Genomic DNA, 17,145 nt, shown 5'->3' on the forward strand with positions numbered 1-17,145 from the left:
TCACTGACATGTGATGGATCAATGAGTAATATAAGCATGGCAAATCAGTTAGGTTGCAATATCAAGCATGATGGTTTATTGTCATCTTCTCCTCATCCTGTGAGAAAATCTCCTATTTGTTTTTTTCCTACATCCATGCCACATGCTCAAACTATTTCGAAATACACTGGGTGACAAGAAAATTCTGTATTAGAAGGATGGACATATCCTGGAACCACATCATACTTCTGCAGAAACTACAAGAGAATGAAGGACCGTATTTAGCTAACAAACTTCGGGGAGCTCACATCAACTACAAACTGCAGAAGATGAATGTAAAGCTTGCAGCTCAGTTGCTCAGTGCAATTCTGTCTAGAAATAGACATTGAAAGTTTTGAGAATGTGAAGGGACTCATCACTTTTCCTAAATTTAATAGATTGTTCGACATTTTGAACTTTCGGAGTATCCTGCATATGTATTCCAAACAGGCGACGAACTCAAGCAACGCAACAGAAATGTGCTCACTGTGATGACTATAACAGTAAACTGAGAGATGCGTCTGGGTTTCTTATTTGCTCCGGTAGCCGAAAAACTGGATTTCTTGGCTTCAGAGTGTGTATGCAGAGCGCTATTGCGATGTATGATTATCTTGTCATCTCGAAACAACTGCTCAAGTATCTGCCGTTTTATAAAGTGTGCCAAGATCATACTGAAATTATTTTGGATACCTCCGTTCTCGACTCGGATGCGACAACAACGCCACAGCTAAAGAGTTCATTTCAGCTTTCAAGAAAATACTGCTTCACAAACAACTCCATGCACCATGAGGATCGAATTGCCTAGCCCTAGAGGACATCCCCAGATTGACTTTCACTGTGAAGAAGGACCCGGTCGAGGGAAAAAAATCGACTCCACGCTTTGACAACGAATAATTTGGCACGGAAAATGACACTGAATCGAGTCATCATTATCTCGAGGAAATTTCCCAGAAGTAATATCAGTGAGTTTTCATCTGAGGTTGTGAAACACGTCGCTGGTTTTGTTGTGCTTCACATTGAGCAGAAAATTGCATGTGAGCAATGCATTGGTTGTTTGAGAGAAGTTGATAATTCGAGTGTTAACTGTCACCTAATAAAGATTAAGAATAGAAGTGGTTCGGTTACCCATAGAAACATGTAATTAGTGTGTGGAGGCGAACTGATAAAAAGGATAAGGGAAGTACAAAATTCCGCTTATAGAGTGGCGGGAAATACGCTAGACTTTATGACGTGGCAAGTGTTAAAAGACTTTTTGCATGAATCTGTCTTCACTGATTTGACAGAACATTGTATTGAACAGTGTGTAGAAGACAACCATGTCCTCTACCTGATTAGGCTAATATGCCAACTGTATTTCAACATTGGACTAAGACACATATTCAGAGCGCAAAATGACAAGATCCAGGGGACAAAAATTAGACAACATTTCACCATAGTTACGCAGTTCAAAGGAGAGTAATGCTCACGTTTGGACTGTGATTGCAATGCTTGTTCTTGACAAGTTGTGGTCTGTGAGCGGCTTTAGTTTGATAAAATGTAGTTTTGTGTTATTTTTTGTACAGTGTAGTATAGTATAATTAGGCGCATTGTGCCTGAATACGTAGAAATTACAGTTAGTTTTAACCGCATTAACGGTTGTGCCTAGTGGGCGTGGCCTCAAGGGCTTCCCCACCCTACGAAGTGGGCCCACTTTCTGCACAGGCTAGCTATGGCGAAAGGCCACTCCATTACTCTTCTCACTCCTCTCTCCGAAACATTACTTGCTCAAAATAATAATAATAATAATAATAATAATAATAATAATAATAATAATAATAATAATAATAATAATAATAATAATAATAATAATAATAATAATAATAATAATAATAATAATAATAATAATAATAATACTTTTACGTCCCATTAACTACGTCAACGGTTTTACAAGACGACAATGTGCCAGAATTTTGTCTCGCAGGGATTCTACTTCGTGCCAGTTAATCTATGAACACCAGGAGCGGCACGCCTATGTTTGCCGTGTTGGCCGGGCTAACACAATCTGAAACGAAGGATCAAAGAATATGACTTTATAATATAATGGCATATAACTTGTTTATTTAAGACCGTGTACTACAACAACCATAAAGCCTAATTCTCTTCCCTATAAATAAAACATTAAGTGACGAAAGCTTCGCATCTGTCGAACGATGAAGGTATGCCTACTGTACGCTCTGTTTGTCGTTTCTCCGAGGCAAACATGAGTAACTTGAGTTGAGTCGAGCCGCGCTTGCGCATTTGATGCATTCGGAAACAGGGCACAGAATGACCATGCCGGCTAGTAAGCTCGCATGTTTGCCCCGGTCGAAAGGCTAACTTGACAGTAATCGCTTCCTGTGTTCAGTGGTGATTGTCATGAGCGTGTTTTGTGCCTGCAACGAATTTGTTGTAGTTAAAGGGAGATTCAGTTATGCTAGAGGACGAATGCGGTTGTGTTATTGAGGACTTATTAAAACATACATTCTCTAGCCAAGCTTTTACAACTAAGAAACAAATCATGGACAATGGGAAACCCACTCCTAGTATATCAGCTACGGCAGAGGCAAAGTTAGTCTCTTTAATTATTTCTAGTACACAAATGATGCATGGCTATGTGGCTGTAGGAAGTTGTTTCCTTCTTTACTTCGTCATGTTACACATGATGATATTCAGGAGAGATTTATTCAGTTCATCCCTCTACTGTTTCTTTGGATGGGCATGTTTTCAGTTTAATCATCGAATTCCAATTTAGTGACAAATTAGTCGCTCAAACGTGCGATGGGTGTTGTGTTATGGCTGGAGTACATAACGGTCTACAACGGATTATTTTTGCCAAATATCAGTCAGCATTATTTGAGCACTGCTATGCAAACAAACTAAAAATAGTACTAATACAGTCTGTTGCAGAAATTAATAAATGTAAAGTAATGTTTGAAACTCTATCTGAGTTCGCAACTTTATTTTTCGAGATCTTCAGGGAAAAAGCTGCCTATGAGTAGCTTGCTACTAAGCATTTGCCATCGATTGCCCCCACCCGCTGGATGTATGGCGTTTGGTTGAGGTAATATCAGAAGTAAAAGAGGATCTGAAGAAATTCTTAAAGTCGGTCTTCAGCACCACCGAAGAATGGGACAGAGAAACGAGAATCTGTTCAACAGGTTTCTTTGCCATTCTGCAAGATTTCGAATTCAAGAGATTTCTGAATGGCAAACGTAATAAATTTGATTTGATTTGGAGACAATGCCCAGTAACCAAACTTTGTTCTTTAATTTTGACTATTCCTGCTACCAGTGCCTCTTTCGAACGATTTTTCTCGGCTATGGAGAGGATAAAAAATTTAGGAAGAACGCGAACAATAGAAAGAGTATTGAAATTGTCACTAATTTCAACTGAGAAGAACCTCCTGAAAAGCTGTAAGAAGAATCCGAGGTTCCGTGATTCTGTTTAAAGGCATTTTTTCTGCCAATATCGCCGGACAGAGCTGTATCACAAGATGTAATATCTGCAGATGTATGGGGAGGATTGATTTGTATAAAATTTTAAAAATGTATGCTTTAATACCCATAAATTGTTTTTATCCGTGCTTCAATTCACTAGTGTGCTAACATTTTGGTAAGGGTCATGCGCTGCCACTGATCAACACAGAGCTGATATATTTAAACACCACCGGACTGAGCGGAGATCAAACTTTCTCACTTGATCTCAGAAGGCAGCGCTCTACCGTCTGAGCTACTCAACCATGCTAAATGCTCAAAATCTTGTGTTTGAGAGGATGACGTTCTTAGCCATGATCCTTTATATATCATGCAGGGTGTGAAAGATTCGGGTGTAAAGTTTCGACTCTAATTAAGCGCATAAATCATATGTCTGTGAAGAAAACATTGAATAATTCATTACAGCGCTCAAACAGAAGAGAACGCTCATCAGCTGCAATAGAAAATTTAAATAAAATGTATACTGTGAAATGAAAATATATGATTGTCTTATTCTTATTCTTCTTCTTTTCCTTCCACTTTTCCCCATACCTGTGGGGTCGCCGGTGCAATCTGAATCGCACATGCCGGATGCCCTTCCTGACGCCAACCCTATGTGGAGGAATGTAATCACTACTGCGTGTTTCTGTGATGGTTGGTAGTGTGGTACGTTTTCTGAATATGATGAGGAGAGTGTTGGGACGGACACATACACTCAGTCCCCGCTCCAGAAGAATTAATCACAAGCGATTAAAATCCCCGATCCTGCCGGGTATCGAACCCGGGACCCTCTGAACCGAAGGCCAGTACGCTGACCATTCAGCCAACGAGTCGAACGAAAGATATAATTGTCTGAAGGGAAATATGTCTTGCATTTTCAATGTAAATTTCATGACATTTGTCATCACAGTAAAATACACATTAGGAAGATTGTGCTAATAACATAACAACGTGTGGAAAAGACGGCACGCACGCTACGGACAAGATAAAACAGCGCATTCTTTCAATATTGTTGAATAGACTACGTGCATAAAATACACTGAGAGCTAATATATCGTCGCTGTTCGGGCAAAAGGTCATATCTCTCAATGCTCTTCCTATCCATTATTTTCCTTAAGACTGGTCACGCCTCCCAGCAACATATTGATATACAATCCATCAGAACAATATTCGTTGTGTTCCTTTTCTTATGCTTACGTTTAAAGGTAAATTATCCTTGCCGTACCGCACTCTAGGAATGTACATTTGCATGACTTATTTACGCACTCCTACAGTATAATATAATCGTAAACCATGGAAAGCCATCTTCAGGTCTGCGGTGGGTGGAATTCGAACCCACCATCTCCCAAATGGAAGCTCACGGATACGCGGCCCTAACCACTAGGCCAACTCGCTCGGTGTGGAATGCATCATCTCGCATTATAATGAACATACGTACAGGACTGGTTATATTTTAACACTAGAAGAACATCAGGGTCAGAATGACTTTTAACACGTTTTGGTTTTCTTGTAAGCACTGCGTGTTTGTACTGAGATAATTCGTAATTCATGACTTTTTTGAGTTCCCTCCTACTATTTTTTAAATTTATTTCTCCGATGAGACCGGCGGACAACAATGGGTCGGATTGACCCTAGAATTACATTCGGTTATATCTGAATTTTAAGGGTATTCCGGTTTCCATTATCAACAACAATGTACCGTGCAATAATGATTCTTTGGATGTTAGTAGCAAACGATAATAAGAGTAAGATGTCCCGCTCTAATACTGCTCTGTGAATAGTTGGCTAGTGAGTGTGAGAGCAGTCTTGATGGTGATATTTCCGTGGTAACATAGGACTAAAAATTTACCCTGTATCCTACGCAGTAATGGAGAGATCTAAGCTGAGCTACAGAATAGCAACTTTGATGATTCAAGCGGAGAAAGCCGTCATTCTCTCAACGGGAATCATTCTGATTATCAGAAAATTACTTCTCGGAATTCTTTTAATATTGCGTCTTCTTTATGTTATTTTGATGTAATTTAATGTATAATTCTTTTAAGTATTTATCTCATACTGCAAAATTGACTTCCGTAATTAAATATTAGTTCGTAACTAACTCACATCATATCACAGTGCAGTGTTATTTAATCATACAAACGTTTACAGTTTAACAGTTTATTGGCTGTTTGGTGCTGTCTCTGTTATGTTGTGCAAGTCTCACTTGTGCTAAAAATTGGAGTGAGCCTTCCGTTAGCACTTATTTCGGATTTCGACATTGAACTATTAGATGTTTCTTCTCCAACACCAGGTTGGCGATCGCACAAAATATTTTACGTGTTGTACTCGGACCTTCGCAATATGCAACCCAGAATACCAAATATGATTCGAAGTTGAAGGTTCGTCGTACCTTTGAAAGGTCCACTTAGGCTTATTCGTCCACTAATGTCATTCCACACCCTTTCCCCACCAACAGCCTGGAATATACGCTCAGTCTAGCAGCTCGTCTCCTTACGCCCAAGTCTTCCCAGCCCAAAGTTTGCAACATTATCGTAACAATACCCTTTTTCTGGAAATGACTGCTGCTTTCCTTTGGATATATTCCAGTTCTAGTATCAAGTAACCCTGGCAAAAAATGAAATGGCGAATGGCTTTTAGTGCCGGGAGTGTCCGAAGAAAAGTTCGGCTCGCCCGATGCAGGTCTTTTTATTTGACGCCTGCAGGGTGACCTGCGCGTCTTGATGAGGATGAAATGATGATGAAGACGGCACATACACCCAGCCCCCGCACCAGCGAAATTAGCCAATCATGGTTAAAATTCCCGACCCTTCCGGGAATCGAACCTGGGAACCCTGTAACCAAAGGCCAGCACGCTAACAATTTAGCCATGGAGCCGGACAGTAACCCTGGTGTGGGTCCAATAAACTGGAATCATACTATAATTTGGAGTCCTAGCGGAGACTTATACGCCCTCTCCTTTACATCCTAACTACAACCCCTAAATACCCTCATAACCAAGTGAAGAGATCAGAATCCTTTTCTTTTTACAACCTTGTTAATGTGATTACATCAATGGAGATGTTTCCTTATATTTCTACCGAATATTAACAATGATTCCCATGAGGTGCTATAATTGCATCAACACAGTAATTAAAACTAACAAGACTTTTCTTCTTGGTGAAACTTACAACCTGACTTGACCATCATACCATTGTCTGTTGTCCATCTTACAACATTGTCGAGGTATTTTAGTAGTCTCTCACAATCCTTTAAATTATTTATTACACAATACAATAAAACATCACCGGCAAATAGCCTTATCTGTGATATGCGTAAGGGATTGCCTGAGCAGGATCGTCTCAGGGTGTAAAAAACAAGGAATAAAACAAAATGGCCAATAGCTGGCCTTCTAGGTAGTCTGACTATTGCACCCTTCAAGTAAAGAGTACCATTACTTCAGTTGTTGATGAATGGGGAAAAAGAAAACGGAATCGACTTTGCCATGATATTATAATAGGTTTGATGCATCTAGCACTGGTACACAGCCTAGGAAATGATTTTCAAAACGTTCGAGGAATTTATTTTTTTCTCTTTTGTAAAGAATTTATTTTTATGTTCCCAGATAGTTTAGAATGTTAGGCCTACTGTATATATTACACTACTGACCAATTTCTGTTCCTTCCTTCTCGGAATTGTTTTAATATTGTGTCTTTTTATGTTATGTAAAATTCTTTTAAGTATTTATCTCATACTGCAAAATCGACTTCCGTGATTAAATAATAGTTCGTAACTCACTCACATCATATCACAGTGCAGAGTTTTTTAATCATACAAACGCTAACAGTTTAACATTTTATTTCCAGTTTGGCGCTGTCTCCCTTTTGTTGTGCAAGTCTCACTTGTGCTAAAAATTGGAGTGAGACTTTATGAAAATATGTACGCTTATATTTCGAAGCTTCGTGGAAGTTTCAGAGTAATAAATGGAGAAGTAAGTTAAATGCAGAGTTGTTTACAATCTAATTAGTGGATTCATAATCATATTGCCTTCTCTTTAATGGAGCATTAAAAACTGTTATTGTAATACGATTTACCATGATACATTTTATCAGTGTTTTTATAGAAAACACTTCGTACTAACAGCGTTATTTTAAAACTAATTTCATGCTTAAATTACATTATTCACCAACTTTTAAAATGGAATTGTTATTTATTCTGTTTATGTTACTTTGAGTTTGCTGAACAGTACGAGGTTCGTAGTGATGGAATCCTGACAAGAATTTCACGGTCAAATATACAGGGATAATCCATTTTAATGATGTGTCTGGCTCTGTGGATGAATGATCAGTATATTAGTTTTCAGTTCAGAGGCCCCTGATTTCGATTCTCCGAAGGGTCAAGGAATTTAAACCGTGGTTGAATCCTCCAGCTCTGGGACTGAGTGTTTGTGTTCGTCCTAATATACGTCTTAATTTGCATACAACACACCATTTTACAAACCACCGCAGAAGCACGCAACAGTGGAATTCTTCGCTAGTGACATAAAACGTGACACAGAGTAAGTTACCCAGTACATCTTTATAATAATGTGTTCTTCCACTTCCTGGCGTTTTTCCAATTACGTGCGATCGGCTCTTCGGTGTCAGGAAAGACATCTAGCCGTAGGAATTGTCTAAATCCACACAAAGAGCCGACCGCACGTAATTGAAAAAAGGCCACGAAGTGGAAGAACAATGTATTAGAAGGATATACTGGGCACTCTGTGTCACGTTTTATGTCACTAGTGAAGAATTCCACGAAACAAATTTTGGTTGAAAAGGGATTAGTCGACAGCACTGGAGTCATTTCTCGAATGATACGCTTTCCAAGAAATGGGAGTGAGTCAGTGATAACCATTCATTTTAAAATTGGGAATCTGAATTGCATTTTTTTTTGCTTCTTTAACGCACTACATGCTTCGTGAACATTTCTATCTGTATTTGTATATTTCAGACTGATATTTAATGCGGGCTCCGTATCAAAATGCGTTAGAGTAAAACTGGGTAACATACTCATGCAGTTCAAATCAGTAACAATGTCAAAAATGTTCTGCCATGTGCACAGAATAATGCTAGCACGAGCATACACAATAGTGCTAGTCGTAATAGTACCCTTACTTCCAGTTATTGATCTATGGTGAAATACGTCTCAACTCGAACCCCGAATAGATTTTACCATGATATTATGACAGCAGTGATATGTCTGAAATGTCCACGGCTGGTAGACAGGGCAGATGAAGATCTTCAAAATGTTCATATAAAATCCTATTCTTAAAAAATAATTTTTGGTACTTATTTTTCCAGCTATTTTAAGGGGTTACTGTATATATTCCAGTACTGGCCGACCTAACTGCCGTAAGAGCGTAAATATTAATATTATTGACACCGATGGAGTTCCCACAAATATAACATGATAATTCATTTCAGGTATTGTGTACGTAGAGCCAGCCCCGTGGTGTAGGGGTAGCGTGTCTGCCTCTTACCGGGAGGCCCCGGGATCGATTCCCGGCCAGGTCAGGGATTTTTACCTAGACCTGAGGGCTGGTTCGAGGTCCACTCAGCCTACGTGATTAGAATTGAGGAGCTATCTGACGGTGAGATAGCGGCCCCGGTCTAGAAAGCCAAGAATAACGACCGAGAGGATTCGTCGTGCTGACCACACGACACCTCGTAATCTTCAAGCCTTCGGGTTGAGCAACGGTTGCTTGGTAGGCCAACTCACTTCAAGGTCTGTAGTGCCATGGGGCAGGGAATTATGTACGTACGCTCCACCTGTGCACATAAATAGGCTAGTTCGCACCAGTTATTTAGTGATCACAGTAGCTGATTTAAATTGGAGCAGAACAATCAATGAAATATTGGTTAAATGTACTGACAGTAGTAGCAATTAGAAGAAGGCCCGGCCCGGCCGAGTGGTGTTTTCTGACCTCCAGCAGGCGAGTTTGGTCCCAAGTCACAAGGGAACTGTTGAGGTTGGACCTGCCAGATTTCAGTTAAACTTGAGTGGATATCAATGAACATTTTTAAAATGTAATGTTGAAATTCATTTTGTCGTAAAATAAATTATAGTGTTGTAGTTAATTGCGGAATAATAGCGGGGTGGCTCGAAGCACTTATCTGATGATGACGTGGAATAACCTTCCCTATGCACTCTAGAAATATACGGATAGTTATTTCTCTTTTAAAGTAACATAAAACACTTCAACCGAAAATGAGATTTTGACGACAAGAACATAACGTTACTCTCTACAAAAATATTTTATTAACATACAGTATACGAAAGTATGTTCATGGCTCCTCCTCGGAAGAACAGTGAGCGTAGTGACCTTCCGTTCAGAGGGCTCCGAGTTCAATTCCCGGCCGGGCCGGAACATTTTGCTACGAATAGTTCATTCCCCTAGCATGGGGGATAGGTGTTTGCATTAGTCGTATTACGCACCTTCGTTTACGGAGAACACACCATATTACAAAGTACTACAGAACAAGCAGTAGTGAATAGATCGCCACTGCTGTGCCAAAACCATGAATGTGACAATGCTCTTATACATCATGCTTGGGGAGTGGGTAAGGATGTCATGCAAACATACATTCCTCCAGTACGGTACAATGAGGTTCATTTTCCTATACACACGCGCGTAGTAAAATGAACGCAGCGAAAATGTTCTGACGGACTTCACATCAATATGCGGCTGGGAGGCGTGACCATTTTAAAGGGAAATAATGGATAGGAAGAACATTGTGACATTCGTTGTTTTGGCATCGCAGCGACGACATCCCTTCACATTGAGCTGGTGTCAGGAAAAACATCCGGCCATAAAGATGTGCTAAATCCATCCAAGTGCCGACCCAAGGTTATTGGGAAAATGCCAGAATGGTTTTGAACCAAGGTCATGGGTTCAACATAGATGTTGATTCGCATAGGGAACCTGACATATTTGTCCCGAATGAGTAAATTTATAATACCAATATAAATGGTCCGTTATTGGACATTATAAATCCTCCAGCTAACTCGTTCCTGGTTGCCACCTCCTTCGTTAATGCAAATCCAAGCAAGGGTGGATGTTAGTCATTCTTGCGTGCTGGAACGTATGTGGTGGTACCTGCCTGCACCTTGCTGTAAAGGTTACTATGTGCTGTTTCATGTGCCCTACGTATGAAGTCCAGTCGTTCTTCAAGTCGGACGTGCACAGTTGTTTGGTTGAATGGGTGTGTCATAATGCTGACAATTAGTGCAGTGCGCTTCATTCTCTGCAGCCGTTCGCCATTTGAATGTCGCATATTATTATTCCTTTTCGATGTATGCTTTCTTTGTAAAGGTGAATAGTGACTTTTGAGACTCAGGGAAGTTAAGCATTAATAAGTTACACCTTAATTACGAATGCCTGTAACAGTATAAATATATAGAAATGGAAAGCTCGTGGCTTAATTGGAAGTCTGAATACCTTGAGAATCACATGCTGGCTGCGATTAGTACCATGTAGCCACTTCAGGCGACGAAGAGCAGGTCTCGTATCTCTGTACTAATGGAATAATCTACGCTATCGCTTTGAAACTGATCTTGTATGTTTCAAGTTTTGAACTCCAATATGCAGACAGGTTTACCTTGCTGCAAACACCACAGTATGCTAGAATCATGTCTCTCTCAAGCCCAGATAGTTGCAACCATTCCCTACGTGTAGAGTATGTACCTATTACTTGGTTAAATGAGTCCATCATAATGTTTCAGATGATATTCACAATGAATTTGTCCGTAGTCGGTGATTAAGTGGCGATAATTATGTATATTTATTATAACTTCCTTAGAAGAATATCTGAGACTTGAGAAAAGTCAAGTCTTCGTAAAGGATGCCTGGACCGAGCTCGATAGCTGCAGTCGCTTAAGTGCGGCCAGTATCCAGTAATCGGGAGATAGTGGGTTCGAGCCCCCACTGTCGGCAGTCCTGAAGATGGTTTTGCATGGTTTCCCATTTTCACATCAGGCAAATGCCGGAGCTGTACCTTAAGGCCACGGCCGCTTCCTCCAGTTCCTAGGCCTTTCCTATCCCATCGTCGCCGTAAGACATAACTGTGTCGGTGCGACGTAAAGCAAATAGCAAAAAAAAAAGATGCCTGGAAGACTACGATATTAAAATATAAAAGAACGCATGATTCATTAAGTTTCCGAACCCTCACTCCTCCATGTGACTTATCCAGGCACGTCTAACATGATTAACTCCGCACAGGTATTTCCACCGTAAATGTCCAACTCTTACAAGTCTATATTCACGAGAAGGGCGAAAGTTCTCTCTTCATAAATTTACTGATGTGTTACAGCTTTATGGTCAAGTTTTATGAGATTATTGAACGCTGTAATCGTAGTATTTACATGGCGTAAGCTATCACATCTGCTGTACAGCATTTGCGTGCCATACGTTATGAAATACTGTGAAAAACGCGTTTCAATCAATTTCGGTGTGGTGAGACTATACAAAATGGCGGTGAATTGACATGTCCTTAATTGGTCCTAACCTATCACGTTTCTTATGACCCCAAGACCACCATTTTCCATCAAAAGAAAATGACCTCTTGAACCAATAAGGCGCACAGTTCTCTACCGACAGATAAAGGAATGACTGTGGTTTGTACAGTACAGTAACATTTCGTAGGAATCACTGGAGTCCGATCTACATAAAATGTTACAGTGCTGTTGAGATGGGACCTACTTACTGCCTCTTGTAACGTTTTAGCTTTGTGTGGATAAGTCTATATCGGGCTAACTGCACATAAAATTGCTGTAGGATGTTGTCCCTTAGTCCTATCTTGTGCATTTAATTCCCAGCTGGTTGCATATGTTCGGGGGAAAATAGAGGCAGCTGTACCACCCGGTATATGCAAATAAACCCATTAAGACTATGCTAAATACTTAGAGGCGTTCATTTGCCTTCCTGTGTGCCCATATTTGTTTCATTCTTTTACTGTGGACTTCCTTTCTGTCTTCAGGCCAGGTCGTTCCTGTCTTTTTCTTTGCACTTTCCCCTTGGTCAACTTGCAATTTGTGAATTTTGGATCTGAAGATTACCTTGTTTTCGACATCTGCTGTTTTAATTCCTACCTGTTTCAAATCGGTTTTCATTTCGCCAATCCATTTCATTGTAGCCTATCTGTTTTAGATTTACTCCAGGTTTCATAGAATTTGACTATTTGTTTGGTAAGTCTGTCTGGATGCATTCTTTTAGTATGTCCATGGAATCTTAGCTTGAGTTTTCTAATGTCGCTGTGAATATTTCTGTATTGTTTCACTTCCTGTCTGCTTCTAAGTTGGTATTGTACGTCGCAGAGTTTTGGGCCTAGAATTCTTCTTATGATTTAGTTCCTTTTTTTTTCAATATTATCAATATCTGCTTCCCTGTTCAAAATTAGCGCCTCTGATCCGTGAAGACATTCTGGATTAATGACGGTATTGTAATGTCTTGGTTTTGTGCGCTTGGAGATACAACTTTTGTTATAGATATTTTGGGTTAGTCCATACGCGGTTTCCATATTTTGGCATCTAAATTCATTGGCTTTGTTTTGAGTCAATTTTCCTGAATTGTTTCACCAAGACACTTAAATTGTGATACTCGTTTAATTTTTCCATATTTTTCCGCCATTAATTTTGTTTGTTGCAGATGACGTATTGTGTCTTTGCAAAAGATATCTGAAGGCCGATTTTTTCCCGCACCGGGCGAGTTGGCCGTGCGCGTAAAGGCGCGCGGCTGTGAGCTTGCATCCGGGAGATAGTAGGTTCGAATCCCACTATCGGCAGCCCTGAAGATGGTTTTCCGTGGTTTCCCATTTTCACACCAGGCAAATGCTGGGGCTGTACCTTAATTAAGGCCACGGCCGCTTCCTTCCAACTCCTAGGCCTTTCCCATCCCATCGTCGCCATAAGACCTATCTGTGTCGGTGCGACGTAAAGCCCCTAGCAAAAAAAAAAAATTTCCCGCAATTTCTTTCAGGACTTCAATCTGGCTTGGGGCTGTTGAAATGCCTCGGATTAATATTGCTAGGTCGTCCGCAAACGCTAGGCAATCTAACGCTAGTTTTCCAATGCCTAATGTGATTGGTTGGTGAATTTTCAGGACGAATTTCTATTTTCGCCATTCTTGTATCACATTTTCAAGGACGCAGTTGAAGAGTGGAGGGGAGAGTCCATCTCCTTATTACTCCGTTTTGATTTCAAAGGTATCTGAACTTTCCCACCATGAATTTAACCTTGGATTTCGTGTCTGTCAGTTTCTGTTTTATGATTGTGAGTGTTTTCATGTCTATACTGTGCCCGTCCCTACACCTAATGGCTCCGGCATGATATCTACAGGGCGTTAACGGGTTGGAATAAAACAAATGGGCGCTTAACTCGACTAAGCTTAAGGGCATACAGGGTAGGAGACGGGTCATACCTAATTACAATGAGAACACATTCGGGTTAAAGTTGAGATTAATACACGTGGTTTATTAGGCCTTAATGATGATGATGGTAATGACGCATTTATATACAAATGAATTACATGGATTATTATCAATTGTTGTTGTTTGTTATCGACTTTCAGTCGTTTGTGATGGATCCGAGTATTATCTATCGCAGAGCGATCCATTATGACGAGATTCGAACGGGAAAACACTTATCATAGACACTGAGGCTATGTGATATCATTGACCAATAGGATTAACATGCATGCAACGAATCTGAGCAATCCCTATACTAAACACACAGCTATTCCCCAACGAAGTACCACGAAGGAACTCATAAAAATGTGGAACAAACGCCCGGGTTTGAACCGACCCTCACTTGTAAAAAATTCACCACCCCGATGGTCAACACCATCGGTAACTCAATTATAATCACAACAAGATACATAAACCCTTAAAGAACACAAATTATATACAGTAAACACGTGAGACATCCAGCCTTCGGTTGAGCATTGGGGTACCAATGCCGCTGTCGGGAACTGAACTGACACCCGTTGGGATGGAAGTGGGACTCTGAAAACCCTAAACTACGTTATACTCAAGTGTGTAATGGCAGTAAACTAACAAGTACTGGTAACAATCGCCGTGTCATTTATTAGCGACTACATCAGTCTGGCGTGTTGAATATTTCATTATTAAGCGATTCTTTCGCCCTCATTCACTTCAACTCAAGGCTCCCTCTTACACGAGCGGACGAGAATACACAAAAAACCGACACTTCTCCTCAGTAGGTCAACTGCCCACAGCCCCCACACGGCGGGTGGTCATTGGCCTCGGCCTTCACAGGCATAACGCCCTTTCTTAACAAAACACCCCATCTCGGGGATCGTTCACTAATAAACTGAGCCTCATCGTTCCTTAAACAAAATTACATCGGCTCTCGATACTTCACTTCAATCCAACACACACATTCATTTACAATATCATGATCCCGCGACGCGACATCGGTTCCTATGATACCAATACTTGTTTGATTACCATAACTACAATTTATTATTATTATTATTATTATTATTATTATTATTATTATTATTATTATTATTATTATTATTATTGGGTTCATCATTACACCATCTCCCTACACGACTTACCTGGAAATTAGACCATACTGCGTGATCATAATTAACTTCCTCGTAATGACGGTGTAATTAATCCATATCTAAATTGTGATTTCTGATAAAATCGTCACACGGTAATACAATTATGAATAAAATATTCCTCAATTTGCACTTAAATGGTGATAAGCCTGCCAATTAAAATTGTACATTTCCTATCTAAATATATATCAGTGGAGGCCTGGGATGTCAGTTCCGAAGTCATGTCTCGTAGCTCTGGGTGCTCACGGAATAAAATTACACTATTTACCAGCCATGCAATATCATCGCTGGACTAACTACAACCTAACTTGAATTACTCTGAATTACTAAAAATTAGTCTCCTGACGCATCAATAATTACAAGTTTTCCCAAATAAAATGATTAAGTCAATCTACTACTGCATGCAAACTTATCGTGTTACCCCTTTATTTACAATTGATTGCTCAGACGTGTTACTAATTAAATAAAGTAAATAGAAGCTACGTGTATCATGGTAGCACATCTACATTACTGAAGTTACAATCTTTAACATTATAGCGTCAGGTAATGATAACTGTTCCCCGCCCAATCTGATTACGTCATATTAATTATGATTTATACTCATCTCCATCTCGATGACCCGTTGTCAGCTCAGGGAGTCCATTGTTGATTTAGTGCTGACCCATACGCACCACAGCAGTTACTGGAGGCACCATTCTTCTTTCCAACTGGGAGTCCATTGTTCTAGGTTGACGAAACCGCTGGCAATATTCCTGAGGCACACAACACGTCACTATTTATTCCAAGATTTATTTAGTTACATTCGGTGTGAACGTCCAGCCACGATACCGGACCTCACTCCGCAATCCGCGATTCAGTATCGGATTCCGCGTACCTTTGTCACTACTCGACACAGTAGCGCCGTAGTAATAATAATAATAATATTATTACAAATTATATTTAATGTTCGCGACACGTCTCTGATCTTTAAAGTCTAGACCCTAGCATCACGTCTATCCAATCTCTGCAATATTTACGCACAGTACGCGATTTCACTTGTAAATTAAATTGAAATTCACTCAAACAAAAGATCACTGGAAGCTCGACAACACGTAGCTTCGCCGCCTGTAAGCCACAAATCCCGACTGACGCTTCTTCCTTTCTGCAGTAGTTTTTACTAGGGAGCGATACCCCTTCCACTAATTTGCGTATCGCCTATTCCCGGCGTACTCGAGGTAAAATAGTGCGATTGGTCGGTGACCAGTATCTAGTTGGTGCGATTGAGACATAACCACTCAATTATCCTTCGGTGAATCTCTTTAAATTAATTAAAATATGTTCTGCTTCCCCCACCACACGGGGTGAAGTCCCGGTCTCGAGGAGCTGTCATGACACTAACCAGATGGCCCCAGTACCTTTCCACGCAGAAACAACACAGTATTCTTTCTCCTGCTGAAAGTTATCACGGAAGAGGACATTAAACACTCTAAATAAATGTCCCAGTAGCATTCATCCCTTTTAAATCGGGAGATGAGCCCCTAATTCGAGTTTTATTAATTTTCTACCTCGTCGGTAATTAAGTTGGCCAGTCCGATTCCAAGATGGCTCCTATATTCCGTTTCGAAAAAGTTAGTTTCCCCTCATTCTGTGAGCCTTGAGGAGGGATGTCTTCTCTCGAGTGATGTCACAGGGAATCCCCATTCATAACCCCTCCCGGGTCTAAGTTGGCTTGGTTTCATTTGCGGGGCCCCCGCTACACAAAGGATAATACTGCGCAATAAGTCGCAGACAAAGAAATCTCATAAAATAATTTTAAAATACACAATTTATCTATCTCAATGGTATGAATATTAATTAGTTTCGGTATGACCTCTATTAATGATATGAATATTAATCATTTTCAGCGTTCTTTCCCTTTAATAGCATTGCGTGCGTAATTACTGAGATCGATATCAACCCAAGGTCCTTGGATCATGCCCCTGTCGGGTTCATATTCCCCTCTCCCCGAGAAGAAATGGGTACAGGCACTGGACACATTTCGTCGCTAAATATTCAATT

The sequence above is a fragment of the Anabrus simplex genome, chromosome 2, assembly GCF_040414725.1.
Source record: "Anabrus simplex isolate iqAnaSimp1 chromosome 2, ASM4041472v1, whole genome shotgun sequence".
Lineage (NCBI taxonomy): Eukaryota > Metazoa > Arthropoda > Insecta > Orthoptera > Tettigoniidae > Anabrus > Anabrus simplex.